This window comes from Trachemys scripta, chromosome 5 (assembly GCF_013100865.1).
Source record: "Trachemys scripta elegans isolate TJP31775 chromosome 5, CAS_Tse_1.0, whole genome shotgun sequence".
NCBI classification, from domain to species: Eukaryota; Metazoa; Chordata; order Testudines; family Emydidae; genus Trachemys; species Trachemys scripta.
This window is the reverse complement of record NC_048302.1, coordinates 69,258,884-69,277,327: the sequence shown is the minus strand read 5'-3', so window position 1 is coordinate 69,277,327 and position 18,444 is coordinate 69,258,884. Positions and strand designations below refer to the sequence as shown.

Here is an 18,444-nt window from a genome sequence, read left to right as displayed (position 1 = left end):
ACTCAAAGTGAGTATAAAACACTAGCATTTTAACTTCATAGCATTTTACACTGGTATGAGTCCCGAATTCAGCAAAACACTAAAATTCATGCTCAAGTCCCTTTGACTTCAGTGAGCCTTAAGAACAAACTTAAGCACTTCACTGGCTAGAGATGGGGACACTCCCATATTTAAAATAAAAATGAATCAAATCACTTGCACATATGCAGCAGGCCTAAAAGGGAGATTTTTAGAGGCACCTAACTCTCAGTGAATTTCGGTGGGTGAAGAGCAACAGAAGGCTTGTCTGCAAACAAACTTGCACCAGTTTAATTAAATTGGCTTGTTTAAAACCAGTTCAAATCCCATATAGACACTCTGATATCAATTTAAAACTGGTTATTTTGGTTTAGTTTGGCCCTATAAATTCAAATAATACAGCTTTCAGTTAATTTGAGTGCTCACACATACAATTGTACCAATTTAATTACATGAGTTTACAAATCCTACATCAGTTTAAAAATCACATCTTAAGTTAAACTGGTGTAATTTTGCATGTAGACCAGGCTATAGCCTCAGGCCTTTGTTTACACTGTACTTCAAATTATGAATGAAAATGAACCTTCACTGTGCCAAAAGTGTGAACTCACTTATAGGTTCCATAGCATGAAGGATTAGGTTGGTAACTTAGCCACCCTTCCTTTCTCACTTCTCCATCTTTCAAGCTAATTCTACCATCTGTAATGGCATACAAACATGCACAATAAACCACCCAAACCCCATCTGTTTCTAATAGGGAAAACCACTGGTTAAATAATGGATAAAGTACTGCACATGAAGTTGAAAAAAAAAAAATCTCCTTCCCACGCAACACTTTCTGAAGTATCAAAACACTCAACATGTAATGCAGTTCATCTTCACTGATTTGTTGGAGTTTTTTTTGTTTGTTATTTATTTATTCACACATAGAGCAGTTTCTACCATGGGATATCTAAGAATTTCTGACTTCTACATTAAGTCTCTGGACTGTAGAAAGAAAAAGTGATCTTTGAGTATGCCAGGGATGGGGGTGGGGGAGGGAACAGCCACTAGAGAAAGTAATTAATAATGCAAGCCATATCTTGCTATAGAAAGTGTTTCAGAATTATTCCCTTTTAGACAAAATTAATGACTAATTTAAGCATATTCAGTCTAACAATTAATCAGTAGGAGCTCAGTGAAAGACTGTCAAAGAGTGGTGGAGGTGAAGTGCTTCAGGGATTTCCCACACACTGAATTTCTGCAGAGTGGTTAGGCAGAACAAATCGCCAGCCTCCAACTTGCAAATCAGGGGTTTCTAGGGTTTTGAATTCGAGATTTTTTTTTAAATAATAAAAGTACAGGGCATTAAATAATATAGCTGGTTCATAGGTGCTAGAAAGATATAACATATAAACCTAAATCACAGGACCAATCACATGTTAACAAGACTATTTTAACATAGCTACACATCAGTGTTATCATATAGCTGACTTACATGAGATGCTACTTTTTCAGGATGCTAGTTATTTACACATGCAAAATTTATGGGATAATAGACAGACTAGGGTACAGAAGCTCACCACACCAGTGATCCAGTGCTCTGTGCTAATGTTCAGAAGCCACAAAACTGGTCAAAATGAGGGTAGAGAAGTTATGCAGTAATACATCATCCCAATTTACTCTTGTAATTTTTTTTTTTAATATTGGGTCTGATCAAATGACCTTTGGAGTCAACGGCAAGACTCCTGTTGACTTTAATGGGTTACTTTTCTTTAGGTAAGCTGGTAAGAATCTCTTCATGGCCTGATGAAGTGGAAACATGGTCAGGGTGACAAAATACTATTCCATTGTGCTGTGCTTGTGTGGGCTTCAACTGCATCTTTGTGGTATGTGTCTTTTAATCTCATTAAGGGCTACATTACAGAGTTAAGTTGTCCTAAGTCACCTTGTGTCAGCCTAGTTGTGCATGTGTCCATGTTCAAATGTCTCCCATTGAAAACACCCTTTTACAGCAACCCATCCCCCCCTAATGGCATTGAGCCATGATCATTGCAGTGCAAGTCCTACAGCATCTGTCTCACTCTGACCAACAGTGACTGCTCCGGTTACAGTTGTGAACTCCCCTGTTCAAGCCACACAACTCTTTAAAACCCTCAGGTCTTTTAAAAATACCTATTCCTGATTGCATTCCTTGGTGAACACACTTAACAGCTCTCCATTGTTGTGGGCACCTGCCCAATTGACCATGCTGGCTACACATTCTAGACGTGCTGTTTCCCTAAGTAAATAGTCTTATTGGATCTGCTGCGCTTTCTGGAAGAAGAGACTGTGCAAGCACAGCTACAAAGCATCAGGGGGTAGCCGTGTTAGTCTGTATCTACAAAAACAACAAGGAGTCTGGTGGCACCTTAAAGACTAACAGATTTATTTGGGCATAAGCTTTCGTGGGTAAAAACCTCACTTCTTCAGATGCATAGAGTGAAAGTTACAGATGCAGGTATTATATACTGACACATGGAGAGCAGGGAGTTCCTTTGCAAGTGGAGAACCAGTGTTGACAGGGCCAATTCAATCACGGTGGATGTAGTCCACTCCCAATAATAGATGAGGAGGTGTCAATTCCAGGAGAGGAAAAGCTGCTTTGGTAATGAGCCAGCCACTCCCAGTCCCTATTCAAGCCCAGATTAATGGTGTTATTGGGAGTGGACTACATCCACCTTGATTGAATTGGCCCTGGAAGTACTTCCTCTGCAAGAGGGAACAGGCAATTCAGTAAGATTCTACCAAGAATATTCCCAGCGATGGAGAGGAGGGCAATGCCTCAATAGTTGCCACAGTCAGCCTGTCTCCCTTTTTCAAAATGGTGATGTTAGCATTATGCAAGTCAGCAGGGATTTCTTTGGTGTGCCAGAATTTGAGGAGCAGCAAATGAAGCTTGTTGGTCAATGTTTCTCCCCACTCTTTCAGTACTTCAGCTGGTATGCCATCTGGACCTGGTGCTTTATTGTTCTTCATTTCTTTAATTGCTTTGCAGACCTCCTCAGGTGTTGGTTGGTTTCCCAGATTGGATGCTGAGGGATGGAGTTGAGGGTGTCAGTCACAGTCGATTCTTGATTTAGAAGCTTTTAGTAGTGTGCCTTCCAGCGCTCTGATGGATTTGTTATCTTTAAGAAGAGTACTACCACCAGGGGTTTACAGCTATTCTCTGAGCCAAGATCTTTTTGAGACTCCACCACAGCTAAGCCAAGCACAGAGGAGCCCAATCCAGGGGAAGGATCTATATGCATTGTCCCTTACAATGTTTAAATGTGAAGATTTGGGCTGTCAATTAATGGCAGTTAACTCACATGATTAACTCGAAAAAATTAATTACAATTAATCAGTTTTAATCTCACTGTTAAATAGAATACCAATTGAAATTAAATTGTTGGATGTTTTTCTACATTTTCAAATATATTGATTTCAATTGTAACACAGAATACAGTGTACAATGCTTATATTTTTGACTACAAATATTTGCACAGTAAAAATCAAAAGAAATAGTATTTTTCAATTCACCTCATACAAGTACTGTTGTGGAATCTCTTTAAAATGTAGAATTATGTACCCAAAAAATGGATTTTTGAATGCAATGTAAAACTTTGGAGCCTACAAGTCCACTCAGTCCTATTTTTTGCTCAGCCAATCACTAAGACAAACAAGTTTGTTTACATTTGCAGGAGATAATGCTGCCCGCTTCTTGTTCACAATGTCACCTGAAAGTGAGAACACATGTTCCCATGGCACTGTTGTAGCTGGCATCACAAGATATTTACATGTCAGATGTGCTAAAAATTCATATGCCTCTTCATGCTTCGGCCACCATGCCAGAGAACATTCTTCCATGCTGAAGATGCTCATTAAATATATAATAATGCGCTATTTAAATTTGTGACTTAACTCCTTGGGGGAGAATTGAATGTCTCCGGCTCGGTGTTTTACCCACATTCTGCCACATATTTCATATTATAGTAGTCTCAGATGATTATTCAGCACATGTTGTTCATTTTAAGAACAGTTTCTTTGCAAATTTGACAAAACGCGAAGAAGGTACCAATGTGAGATTTCTAAAGATAGCTACAGCACTCGACCCAAGATTTAAGAATCTGAAGTGCCTTCCAAAATCTGAGGTGTGGAACATGCTTTCAGAAGTTTTAAAAAGCAACACTCTGATGTAGAAACTACAGAACCTGAAACATCAAAAAAGAAAATCAACCTTCTGCTGGTGGCATCTGCTTCAGATGAGGAAAATGAACATGCATCGGTCTGCACTGCTTTGGATGGTTATCGAGCAGAACCCGTCATCAGCATACACGTACGTCCTCTGGAATGGTGGTTGAAGAATGAAGGGGCATATTAATGTATCTGGCATGTAAATGCCTTGCAGTGCCGATTACAAAAGTCCCATGTGAACACCTATTCTCGCTTTCTGGTGATGTAAACAGGTGGGCAGCATTATCTCCCATAAATGTAAACAAACGTGTTTGTCTTAGCGATTGGCTGAATGAGAAGTAGGACAGAGTAGTCTTGTAGGCTCCAAAGTTTTGCATTGTTTTTTAGTGCAGTTATATAACACACAATTCTACATTTGTAAGTTGCATTTACACAATAGAGATTCCAATACAGTACTTATATGAGGTGAATTGAAAAATACTATTTCTTTTGATTTTTACTGTGCAAATATTTGTAATCAAAAATATAAAGTGAGCACTGTACACTGTATTCTGTGTTATAATTGAAATCAATATATTTGAAAATGTAGAAAATAACCAAAATATTTAAATAAATCATATTCTATTGTTGTTTAACAGTGCGATTAATTGTGCAATTTTTTTTTAAAATCACTTGACAGCCCTAGTGAAGATATAAACACGGCCCAACTCAAAGTTAGCCAGACACTGGTATCTGCCTTTCCATAGTTTAACTCATAAGAGATAGCAGTACAACAAACAGAAGTACAGTTATCTGGCTTTTCATTTCCCGGCAGAGTAAGGGAATGATGAGGGTGAGACATGCAGAGCAGTTTAAGCACATAGGGATGCCTCTTATATCTTCCTGAAAAATCTCAAATAAAAATAATAATAAATAATAATAATAATGGAAGTCCTCTACAATCCTCTTCCAAAGGCTTCTAGGGATGGGTGTCTTCTTCCTTTCCCATGCCACTCCATGTCAGCTTCAGCAGGCACCATGGCAGTGAACAAGCGAGCAGCATGCAGGCCTACGTGGCTTTGGAGAACTCCATTTTTGAGCTCCCTTCTCTCTCACACACACAACATTCCACACGGCATCATGTGGCTGCATCCCTATCCCTACCACTCCACGCTGGGGAACAGTAAGGAAAACTACAATGTTGCATGCAGTGACCCGAGAGCCATGGCTAGTCTATGTTGGGCAGGAATAGACACTAGTGTTTTCTACTGTTCTGATTTTGACTTCAATACAATGCAAACTTAAATTAACAGGTTTATTATATAGTAATGTTTTGCACTTTTTTTTATATTTTTGGAAAGAAATTTAAGTGAATCTTTACTACTTCATAACATATTACTGAATGCTTAGCACTACTCATAGCACACACGATTGTAATAGAACCGAACCATAGAAAACACAATTTGGTGGGAAACAGTGCAATAATTATAAGCCTACAGTAAGCACCACATAAAGTATACTGTGTTAATTAACCTATGCATTATGAATCAGACACCAAGTGCTATGCCATTCCTAGCCACGACCAAAACAGTGCCTGGGAGAGCACTGTCCAGCACAGCATTTTATTGTGGTTGACCACTGAGGTGCTCTTTCAAGGCCTCCCTCAACTACATAGCTCTGCACTGAGCTCTTCTAATGGTCCTTGTGTCTGGCTGTTCAAAATCAGGATACATCCACTTCACCTCCACCCTCTGCCCCAACAGCAACTTATTCCCCTTTGCCTCACAAATATTATGAAGGATGCAACAGGCAGCTATAACCGTAGGGATATTTTTCTGAATGCGATCTAATCTAGCGAATAAACACTACCAGCTTCCCTTCAAACTGCTGAAAGCACATTCCCCTGTCATTCTACATCTGCTGAGCCAGTAGTTGAATCTTTTCTTGAAGCTGTCAAGGTGGCCATTGTATAGCTTCAAGGGGTAGGCTGTGTCCCCCAGAATCACTATTGACATTTCAACATTGCCAATGGTAATCCGGAAGCAGGAAAAGAATATCCATGCTTGCAGATTTCTGAACAGTCCTGTGTTCTTAAAGATATAATTATGCACCCTCCCTGACCTGCCCTCATTTATGTCAGTGAAGGGTCCCAGGTGATCCCCAATGCTTGCATAACCATAGAAAAGTAGTCCCTTCTGTCGATGTACTCTGTGCCAAGATGGGCCAAAATAGGAATGTACACGCTGTTTATCACCCCACCAATAGCTGTAAATCATCCATGATATCCTGCACATTGCCTAGAGTCACAGCCTTACATAGCAAGATACAATTAAATGACCTTAGACCAGTGGTCTGCAACCTTTTTCGTCTGGCGGGTGCCAGACGACGAGTCATGGAGGACCGTGGCAGTGGACAAGCATCTGCCGAAATGCCGCCGACAAGCGGCAACGTCAATAGGCGTCACCGCCAAAATGCTGCCGACAAGCAGCAGCATCCAGAGGCATCGCCGCCGAAAATTGGCAGCATTTCGGCAGTGACGCCTCTGGATGACTGCTTCTCGGCAGCATTTTGGTGGATGCTCGTCCACTGGCCAGTATGCGGGCCCACTTAGACACCCAGCGGGCGCCATGGCACCCGCAGGCACCGCATTGGGGACCCCTGCCCTAGACACTTGCATTACAAGGCAATCCTACCAGCCAGTACTCATTTCTCAGGCTCAGAAGTCCTATGTATAGCCGCTCTGTGAATTCCACTAGCAACCTTGAATTGCTTTTTAATTATGTCCCTTAGGAATCTGTTCTCAAAGAAATCATCATGTCCCCCATTGTTGCAGTACTCCCTGCAGTTCTCCAACTACCAGAGGGTCATTTGTCCTGTATTTGCAACGTTCAGGACAACATTGCAGATCTGTGTGGGCTGCATGCTTCTGCCAGAGACAGTGGACAGTCACATGTGCCAGAGGTTTGTGGGATTTTTTTTTAAAAAGGCATACAAAATAAGGGATAGGGATGGTATTATGGGATTGAAAATATTGCATGCTGCTAATTTGACCCCTTACTCCCAGCTCCTCTGCATGACTTGTGTTCCCTGCAGCACATAGCAAAAATCCCACCAAAAGGCATTATGCAGGAGTGTGGCACATGCTACAGTGCTGATGCAAGCAGCCAAGTATGCAAGAGTGAAATGCTAACTGCAGCAGTTTCACAGAGACATATTTGTAGTGTAGACATGGTCTAGGTAAGGAAGAAAAGCAGATAACTACATGAACAAAAGAATGTTTCAATAGCATAAAGTAGGATTGTATTAACCTTCATTGCAAACCTTCAAGTCTCTGAGGTTTATGCAAACCCCTTGCTGATAGCTATCCAAGTCCTCTTCAGGGTTCACCAGATTTCTCACCAGTGTAACACCATCACCCAGTAATCCTAGATACCCCACTTTTTCCCTCCTAGAATTCAGAATTTGAGCTTTAGTGTAATTAACATAGCATCATTGAAATCAATGGAACTACAGTAACTTACACCAGCTGAGAATCTGACCTAGATATCTTTTATTGGAAAGGGGGTGGATCCAGAAGTGTAGGTTTTGGTCCTCTCTAATCCTTCATTTCTTCCTTGTGTTCTCAGATCATAAGCTGTTCAGGGCAGGAACTGTCTTTGATGAGTGGCCAGCACCTAAATATTGAGAGTACCATTATAATACAAATAATTGTATTAATAACAGATGAATATTATCCTGTAGCCTATAGGACTAACCTGCTTGCTTTTATATATAAAGCAAATATAGATATATAGATATCTTTTCTTATAGTTTAAGTATTTGGTTTATTAAAATAGGTTTATAAATGTATATTAAAAATAAGTTTGGCTGTAATGCAAGAGAACTACATGTACGGTATGCAGATTGTATGGTAAGCTAAAGCAAAGTTAGCATATCTATATTAAGACCTTTTACTCAGAAAGGAAAGTTGACCTTTATCTTGTTTATCCTATACCCAAATAGATAAAGTACCTATGCCTATGACCTTTTATTTAGACCAATAGACAATGGAGAATGGCATAGGGGGTTTTCAATGTTGTACCCACAAACTTAACAAGTACATCACAAGAGACTGATGTGCATACATACCTGTCATCAATATACACATACATACTAGCCTATGGGGTAAGTGTACCCTAACACTTCTGTAGGTGAGGAATGAAATTTGGGCAGAACAGGAAGGATTTCCCGCATTTGCCCTATAAAAGAGGTAACCCACCTCAATAAAGTACTCCATTCTCACTTTACTCTATTCTCACTTACTTCCTCCACTCTATCTATTCTATCTATGATGATTGTTACTATTAGTAGGCTGTACTTGTTCTTCTTAAATGTTAAGTTTCAAGGGAACTAGGCTAAGCTTGGTTTCCCTGAGTTTTTATTCTTTGTTTATTAGGTTTTGATTTTAAGTTTAAGTTAGTCAAGTAAACCCTAAGTTCGCTTTAATAGCTCTTAGCATTAGATTTTTCTAAGCACTGCAACCCTCACTTAAGAATTGAGAAACCTGAACTGCAAAGCTGGTCCTGTGTCTCTTACCACCAGGTGATCAAGGAAGGGTGTGAGTACATTAACCAAAGCTTTGTTGCATATAATACTATATTATCATATGTATCTTTTGAATAGCAGTAATGCAATTGTAACTTTGTAACTCTGGGTATTTTACAATTTACTTACTATTATTGATTTTAATAAAAAGTCTTTACGACTATCTCGGTCTCAGAGTGAGCTTCCTGTCATACCCCCGGGTCCTTTGTAAATTCTGTGGAGTCTGATTCGGGACAAGAACTTTTATCTTCTGATCAAACAGACTGGCGAACCCAAGACCTATACTAATTAATATTAATAGTTTATTATTAATAATCACATTAAATACAACATAAATTAATTCCCATATTATCCAAATTAATAATATTAGTACACCCTAAATCAGGCTACAATCCAGAATGCTCATAGAACTAGTTTGATTTTAAAAGATTGGTTTTCAAAATGTAAGGGGGGGGGGAACAGTTTTAAATATAATTCCATTTATTAATGCTATGCTTATTGTACAAGTAAAGTTAAGAAAACTAAGCACATGTCCTCTGAAGCTCTCAAAGTGCTTTAAAAAGATGAGGATTATTTTTCCCATTTCACAGATGAGAAAACAGAAGCACAGAACATTTGAGTGACCTGCCCAAAGTCAGGTAATAAGTCTGTAGCACAGTCGAGAATAGAATCCTTGTCTTCAGTGCTGGACATTCAGCCTACCCACTGGACCACACTGTCCCCCAATGTATTGCTTTAGTTTTAGGGGGCTTTAAAAAAAATCTGAACCCTCCTCCCTTTCACAGAACCTTAAAGTTTCCCCAAAACTCAACCCAAGCTTTAAGGTCAGTATTTGGCTAACCTGACCAAGTTACTTGACCTTTTCTTAGTATTCACCAAACAGCTTAATCCACAGCAGCTCAGATTGTAGTGTTCAGCCTCATTTTATGAAAATACACCATAGATTCTCTTTCCCTTTTGTAACTATTTACTTGAGGCTGTGTTAAAAGGGATGACTTTAATCTTAAATTAACCTCCCTTTATAGCTATGCAAAGACTTTTTATGGGAATATGGCCCTGGAAAGCAAACAGCAGATGTTGCTTCACAAAATCAGTTTGCATAAATATCACATTTTCACCCGACAGTCAATAAATGCAGTTCCTTACAGCAACATTATACATAAAAATGATAGAACCCATCAAGATTCTGCCAAGATGAGTGTTTCACATAATAAATATCTGAATAGAAGCTGTCACAGATTAGATTTAAGTCTCATGAGATTGCAACATCACCGCACAAGATTTATGGTACATTGGTGAAGCTAAAGGACTTCTGAGTAAATATTTTTTCCCCCACCAAGGCACATTTTTTGAAGATTATGCAGTAGCCAGTATGCTTATATAGACTTTTTTCCTTAGTCAGTGCAAACAACAAAACAACAATTTTTTTTTTTAAATAGTGTCATGTGGATTCAAGGGAACAATACTTACAACTGTATTGCAACATCCTACAATACTTTATTAGGATCACCAGCGCTGATTATCCAACAGGCTACGTGAGCCAAAGACAAGTAGCCCTGAAGCTAGACCAGAACAGCAGCTAGTACAGAAGAAATACAACAATACAAAACTGACATCTAACTTTGTGATGTAATCTAAGAAGAAAGTAGCTGGCAATCTGCCAAAGTACCATCTGCAACAAGATGTCATAACCTCCTCTGAGGCTTGGTTCCACTGGATGAACAGGACACATCTAAATAAAATCAAAAGGACAATAGCTCTCAGGCACCCATAATACTATCGACAGTGACTGTGCGCTGACAGAATTAACACAACCACTGAGAGCACACAACATCAAGTGCAACAAAGAGGCTCCAGTTGATGAATCCACCTCAACAGCCAAAAAGACCACTGCATAAGGAACCATTTTAAGAATAATAATTGTGACAAAAAGCCACTGGGGTTCAGAGATGGCAGCTTTTGACAAATGTCTAATATACAGTCCTCCCTATTAAATATATATGCAATTATATTTATGAATTCAGTGCATTCACTTGTGGTTATTTTTGGGTGGTATTTTATTTGTAGTTCATTTCAAAGTGTGACAGGAGTATTACCCTTGGATATTACTCTTTTATGATGTGTCAAAGGCCACAAGCTAAAGATCCACATCTAACCCAACTCTCCTGTAAGACTTTTTTTTTTTTTTTTTAATAAAAAGGTAAGTCTCCAAATGCAGTGTCAGAATTTCAGGAACTTTTGATCTCAAATTTATGTAGCCATAAAGACATTCTGGTGAAAGGAAATGTTACTGTCAACCCTAACTTATTTATTTGGGTAATTTAGAGCCCAGCCCTGGGAGGTGAATGGAAACCAAACTAAGCAGCAAGAGGTTCCACCCATCACCTTCTTCTAGGGAGCCCCTCTTCTCTCCTCCCCTTACACAAATCTGATATTAAGTTAGTTTCTAGACACGGAACAGACAGCAGAGAAGCAGATGGAGATGGTAGGGTAGACCCTAAGAATGGGCATACTGGGTCAGACCAACGGTCCATCTAGGCCAGTATCTTGTCTTTGACAATGGCCATTACCAGAGCTTCAGGGGGAGTGTATAGAACAGGGCAGTTGCAGTGATCCACCCCTATTTCCCCTCCTGGCAGACAGAGGTTTAGGGTCACTCCAGGTGCAGGGCTATATCCCTCGACATCTTGGCTAATAACTAATATCCATGAATTTATCTAGTTTGAGGGAGCACAGAGTCAGAGTTGGGAATGCTATAAAGGTCCAATCCATCTGCTACTGATCTCAAGGTGAGCTGGGCTGAAACCTAAACTAGGTATGAGTCTCTCATCCCACTGAGGGAGTGGTTGTGATGTTAAGTAGAGGGAGGGGCAGCTTCTGAGGAAGCAGAAGGAAAGAGCAGTAGTTGGGATGGAAGCATTTGATTGAGGAGGCTTGGGGATACAAAAGAGGAGTTTACATGCCCTCAGTGTTCTAACATTCAAAATAATTTTTCAAACCAACATTGATTGTGCGTGTTTAGTATTAAGACTAACAATCAAAACAAACTGCCTATTGTCTGTAGTGTTTACTGGCTATTGTATGTTTTAAGAGGCTCAATCAGTTAAGTAGTTCTATTTCTATAGATAAAAATTAATCAAGAGACAGCAGGTGCTATTAGTGTAATAAAGTGGAGTGTTCAGACTTCAGATGTCTGATCTATGAGTGCCACAGGCAAAAGCGACTGTTGCCACGGAGTAAAAAATTTCTTGTATGTCACTCAATATAAGTTGTTTAAAGAATAACTGTTGTGTCTATTTTTGGCACATTTAAATGCCAGATTGGGGCTGTCAAATGTGACTGAATTTGTCAATGAGGCAGAAAGATATAGAGGGAATTAGAAGGCTGCAAAATACATGATTTGTGAAGTTAATTATAAATAATACAATCGGTATATGCAAATATCAGATGTGTTTGTTAAATTAAATCACTGAAAATTTAAAAAGTTTACACTGGTGTCTTCAACATGTCATTCCACCAGACTGTTCCTTGGGAATATGCTTATTAAGTTAAATCATTAAATGAATGCTGTACTACACATTAGTCATTCTGTGCATTTAGAATCTGAAAATGTTTTGTCGGTATTCTACTCTGGGACTGATCTAATTGTAAAAGGTTATCTCTGAAAGAAAAAAAAGACATTAGCTAAAGAAGTATTGCTTCTTGCATATTGAAGGTCATTTTTCAGATTGCATACAATACATAATAGGTAGCCAACTTTTATTAATACAAAAATCAAATTAGAAGATTCTCTCTCTCATTAGGCTAAGGAACCACAGAATGGTCACAATTTGTTCCACACCCAGAAAGAAAAAAAATGCTGAGTAATTTTTACTTATCAGCATGAATGAATATGAACTATTCTGCAGTCCATAAATATAGAAATAATAGTGATCTAGACATACCCTTAGACACTGTCATATTAGCATTGCTTCATTTTGTTCTAGCTGAATCCACATGGGGTTTTATTGTCCCAGAAGCATAAAATGAGATACTAATTTTTTTTATTTTTTAGCATAAAAAACACACCTTTTTCCCTATTAGTTGCCTCTCTTGATGGAAGGGATGGATGCAAAGTGCTGCAGTATGCAACGGATTATGTACCACACACAGCTTCTAATGATATGCTGCACCAGTGATAAAGAAAGTCCTCATGTAGCTCTGCAAGCTCCCCAGTCACACTTCTCTAGGGCAGCTGATCACCTTTGTGACATATTAGACGTCAACCACAGGCAGGAGAGACTTATTTATGAATTCATACGTATTTCACAGCATGAGTCCAAACCTCCCTGCAACCTTAACTTCCAGCAACATATTCCGATAGCCTGTAACTGACACTTTATAATGTGTTGCTCTTTAAGGACCTTTCATACAGTTAATGCACCTGCTTCACTATTTTAATTCCTTGGACTCCTGGGTTCACTCATGCACAGACTAGTAGATTACTCTAGCCAAGACACTCCCCGGATAGTACTTTCTCAGTTTTGACAATAAGCCTAGATAACTCTGCATTATCTTGAGTACAGCTAAGTTCTTGTATTTTATTACCACTTCACTTGACTTTAAAATGAGACACTGAAGAGGAAGAGAGAACACATTTCAGTGAATGCTAAATTCCTTAGTGCCATGCCATGTACACCTAAGCTGCCCCACCACCACCACCACCACCAAACAAACAAACAAACAAAAACCCCCACCTATCTTGTGCTGGTTATGGCAGTACCTAAACTACTTTTCTTTTTCTTCCTGAAGGTGACTTTCTTACATTTGAGAAAAATCCCTTCAGCTGTCTTTGAGTTGACAGACAAAAATACATTGTTCCTAAATTCAAAATAATCTGACTTGCTTTTACTACATCCCATATGATTCTTTGTTTGAATTTAGAAATTTCAAACACTCATCACATAAGGAATCCTCAATGTGAAGCATAAACTTTACTAAAATCCATATAAATATGGATATTAATAGTGTACCCAGTGATAGAAATATCACTTCTGAGCATTTCCTTTGTTGAACAGAACTTGGAGATTGAAAAGGAGCCCTGGTTCTGGTCATTACTTATCCCTGTTTTACACAGATGTAATTACTGTGGTGTCAATGAAAATAGCCCCAATACAAACCAGCATAAGTAAAATCCAGATCAGGCTTGTGGTCTGTAAAACAAACACAGGGCAGTCGGATTGTCAACTGTCAGGCTGACTGACCTTGTGAGGGGAGGGAGCATTTACAGCATGTCAGTGAACCATATACAGACTAAAACATGACATTTTGTCCTAGTTGCAGATACTTCTTACCATAGGAGAACACCAATAGCATGAACACTAGAGAAATAATATTCAATGGCTATGAATGACCCACTTACAGATTTGTGTATGAATAAAGTGAATTCTATTTAGTACTGATTTGCAGCTTCTGCTGTACACGAACGGTTTCTAAAGTGGTGGCAGGAGACAAACTTTTGTTTTGATTTGGTTTTATTTTGTCCTGCTTCAAGCTGTTCATATCACTAAAGAACGTTAACTGATTTGAACAACAATGGGTCCAATAATTAAATGGGTCTCCTGGAATATAACAGGTTTTTATTAACCCTATTAAAAGAAAAAAAAATATTCTTGATGCTTAAAAACAGAGAATGTTGACATTGACATGCTCCAGGAGACACATTTGATAGAGCTTGAAGCTTGTGAAATGTATAGTGATTGGCTAGATCTCTCAGTTTATAGTTGCTTTAATCCAAAAAGCAAGAGGCATTGCTATACTAATACATAAGTAGTCATGTGTTAATATTTTGACCACAAGATCTGACCGAGGGAATATTTACTGACTTCAAAGCTGAAATTGGCATTTCTGTAATCATCTTTCCAATCTGTACATCACAAACCAGGATGATCCCAATTTTTCCCATACATTTTTGATTATAGGTGGTTACTTTAACAAAAGTCTAGACCCAGTCCTTGATACACAGCAACATTGATACTTGTCAGGCACTTGTGAAGGAAAGTAAAACCTTGGATGTATATGTTTCTGCCACTTCGCAGAGAAACTCAGAACCCTCATCACTCTAAGATATGAAATCAACAAACTTCTGTCCGAAAAGGTTGAGTTTGCTATATTCTGTCTGAAGTAAAACTGTTGATGAGAGAGCTGGCATGCTGTTGGCCTATAGTGGGAAGAGCTAGCAAATAAGTTTGTGTTATATTCTATTTATTGCTACTATTGAAAATAGCAACAATCAAGTATTAATAAACAATTTCATCGGTTTTATTCAAAACTATATTTTGCTGAAGAGGAAATCAGTAAAGATGCCCTAGGTATCTTTTTTAATGGATCAGCCCTGCCACAACTCTGACTCTCAGAAGGAAATTTTAGATGTCCTTCTAGAAATCACTAAACTGACTGAGACTATAAAAAGCAATTAAGGTCGGAAACTCCTGGCGTAAACAGGTTCCCAATTGAATTCTACAAAAAACTTATCCGAAATTTTTACCGCTAGATTACTGAATATGTTCAAGGAGGCCAAGAATGAGTAAACTCTCTGCTTACTCTAAAAGAAGCTGCAATTTCAGTTATTCCTCAACCTAGGAAAGACCTTGGACTAAGTAGTAATTACAGACCAATTTCTTGAATCAATTGTGATGCTAAGATTTTAGCTAAAGCTCTTGCTATGTGATTGGTCAAATTCCTCTCACATGTTACACACAAATCAGAGAATTGGTATACCCTGTCCCCCTTTCAGGAGTTGTAGGATTAAATTATTATAGATTTGTTGGCTCTAGAGCTCCCACAATACCACCTGTGAGGGAAGCCTCGTCAAACATGGATAGCGAGTTCTGCTTCCATATAGAGGTGGGCCTGTGGAGCAATCCTCTCCTTAAAATCAGTGGCAAAACCTTGCTGTGGAGGGATTATGACCGTCACAACTAACAATGAAAATTTAAACCATGTGTAGATCTTCAGCAACAATTTGGTCTACCCTGGCCCAGAGCATGGAAATCTCTGCTATTCAAGCATTTATTTTCAAATGTCTTTGGACCAGATGCATCCAAAGTTCCAGATTTTGTTTTGGAGGAAACTTATTGGATTTACACAGCCAGCGGTATCCATGTACGATTTTCTGACCCAAAAAAAGTCTGTTAAAGATTGATAATTTGATGGTTGCTTGGAAAAGATTTGGATACACAACTCTTTCCAACTCAAGGGAACACAATTGGATCTAATGTTTAAAAAGCAATTATAGATTTGGGACTATGGTTTGTTCACCAAAAGGCACTTTCAAATATACTGGTTCCCATATAGGCTAATGGTAATGGCCTTCAAAATGCTGACCACTGTTTGAAATGTAACGCCCTTAGTGCTACACCAGCTCATATGTTTAGGGAGTGGCCCTATAGCAAGAATTCATGCTGCATAGTGGGTCAAAGGACCAATTTGATATTGAATGCTAAGTTGGAGCCCTCCCATTTTATTTTGTTCTTGGACATATTCCTGATACCTGGAGGTTGCCTGGTAAGAAGGTGGTGTGGTTCCAATGCACAGGTGTGGTTGCTAAAAAAGTAATCCTACAAAAATGGGCGGGGGGGGGGAGAGGGGAGTCCATCCCCACCAAACATTGATGCCTGGGGCTTAGTGATGTGGCTGACCTCACAGCTGATAAATGACAGGCCTTCTGCAGAAGGGCAATGCCCAAAAAATTCAAAGCAATATGGGCTGTCTTTTTAGAGGTTTATGATTAATGGAGACCGTGAGGATAAACATGTCACTTCCCCTCCCTTCATCCTAGCCCTCTTTACTTACTTGTGTACTATGACGAATCTGGTTTTGATTGTATTTATTGTTTGAAAAAAATATATAAATAAAAAAGAATGTTTGTGAAGCAGGAAGGGGACAAGGGGAAGTATGTTTTGTCACTTTAAAATATTGTCCCATATCTTTAAGTCCACATGCAAAAAGTCAATGATAAATTATGCAAGAGTTGCTGTTCAGGCATTCCTGCTGAGAAGGACTGCAGTAATCTCAGGGAAAGTTACAATATACTCATTTATGCCTTCAGGACAAGCTCCCCTTGCCTGCTAGAAGAATTTAGAAATCTCCTTTTTTTCATTATCTTAGCATGAAAAGTGTCAATACCCTGAAGATAATTAAGCAAAAACAGTAGAGTATGAAAGAGTCCAGCAATTCAGACCTCCTTTGTTACCTTCAGCAGCAATGGTCATGGTTCTCAATTTACTCCTTCGGCATTCACTGTTTGATTTCCCTCTATCGGATAACAGTTCCAATGTTTGCTATAGTCAGTGCCCTCTGATCTGACATTTCTGACTTATGCACACCTGGGTGGGAAAAAGGGGAGTGGACTGAGACAGAAAGGTTTTTGTCCATATCGAAAACTATAAGGGGATAAAGTCTTATGTCTTTTTAAAAAAGAGGGGAAGGATGATCTTGTGGGTAAGGCACTGACTGGTACTCAAGAGATCTGGGTTCAGTTATTTAAGCTCTCCATGCCTCAGTTCCTTGTCTGCAAAATTCTCTCACTTGGTCTGTGTTTAGACTGTAAGCTCCTCAGGGCGAGTACTTGTATACAATGGCTCTTGATCTCAGTTGGAGCCTCTAAGAAAAACAGATAAAAGACACTGCCTTTCTCAGTCCCTTTCTGTGCCTCACCTCATACTGTACTCTGATTTATGTCCCACACCCTCTTGCTCTCCATGTGTTCCTTCTCCTGTCTCTTCAAGAAAGCCCTCTCTATTTCATGACTGAGAAGCACATCCCGTGGTCCCCAGTCTCCGAAGTCCAGCACATATCCTTTCCAGTCTCTTGTTTCCCCAACCTGCCCCTCATGCTTCTCCCATGACTTCTATCTGCCGCCCCCTCCATTCACCCCAGCTCAGCAATGGAATTGCAGTGGCAAAGCCTGGAACAAACAGCAGATCAACTTATATTTATAAACGTTCTCTCATAATTTTAACTGCTCCCTACACATGTGAAATCAATCTTGCATACATGAGGCCCAGACCATAGATACAGGAAACAGAAAAAACGAGTGAAGAAAAAAAAACCTGAAAAAACACTAACCAAATTATTGCATCCTGCCATTGTAAGGCACATGAACCTCAAGGCATTTCTCTGAGATGGAAGTCAAGGTTTTCCCCCAGCCTGGTCCCTTCTATCCCCTCAGAAAAACGGAAGGGGTAAAAAAAATGTAGGATCTACAGTTTTCGTAATTTGTAATTTTGCTGTGTAAGCAAGATGCTCAGTTCATTCCCCCTGCCAAGAGCTGGGATGAGAAGAGCTATTTCTCACTGCCTCTTTTTTATATTCTGGCTGTATAAACCTTCCCTGCCTAGCTAAGCTATGAACACAATTATACACTTTTTGATATTATGTTTCTTTATCATCCCCCAGACATATCCTCAAGAGCAGGAGCCCAGCACTGCTGCTATGGCTAATAGGTTGGGAGGAGTAGGTGGAGGCAAGACCACTGGCTAGGGTTACCATACGTCCGGATTTTCCCGGACATGTCCGGCTTTTGGGGGCTCAAATCCCCGTCCGGGGGGAAATCCCCAAAAGCCAGGCATGTCCGGGAAAATCGGGAGGGAGGGAGGGCTCGGCCGGGGCCTCTTTGGCCGGGGCCGG

The 18,444-nt window shown here is 39.5% G+C and overlaps 1 long non-coding RNA gene across 1 annotated transcript in view; it reads right to left on the bottom strand.

Annotated features, from left to right (window-relative positions):
- Positions 1–2,663: 2,663 nt before the first annotated feature.
- Positions 2,664–18,444, bottom strand: part of LOC117878400 — a 41,833-nt gene continuing 26,052 nt past the window's right edge. Inside the window, exons 2-3 of the long non-coding RNA XR_004645965.1 lie at positions 7,713–7,865; positions 2,664–3,071 (exon numbers count right to left, since the gene is read on the bottom strand). This is a non-coding gene — a long non-coding RNA (uncharacterized LOC117878400). The remainder of the gene's footprint in view (positions 3,072–7,712; positions 7,866–18,444) is intronic.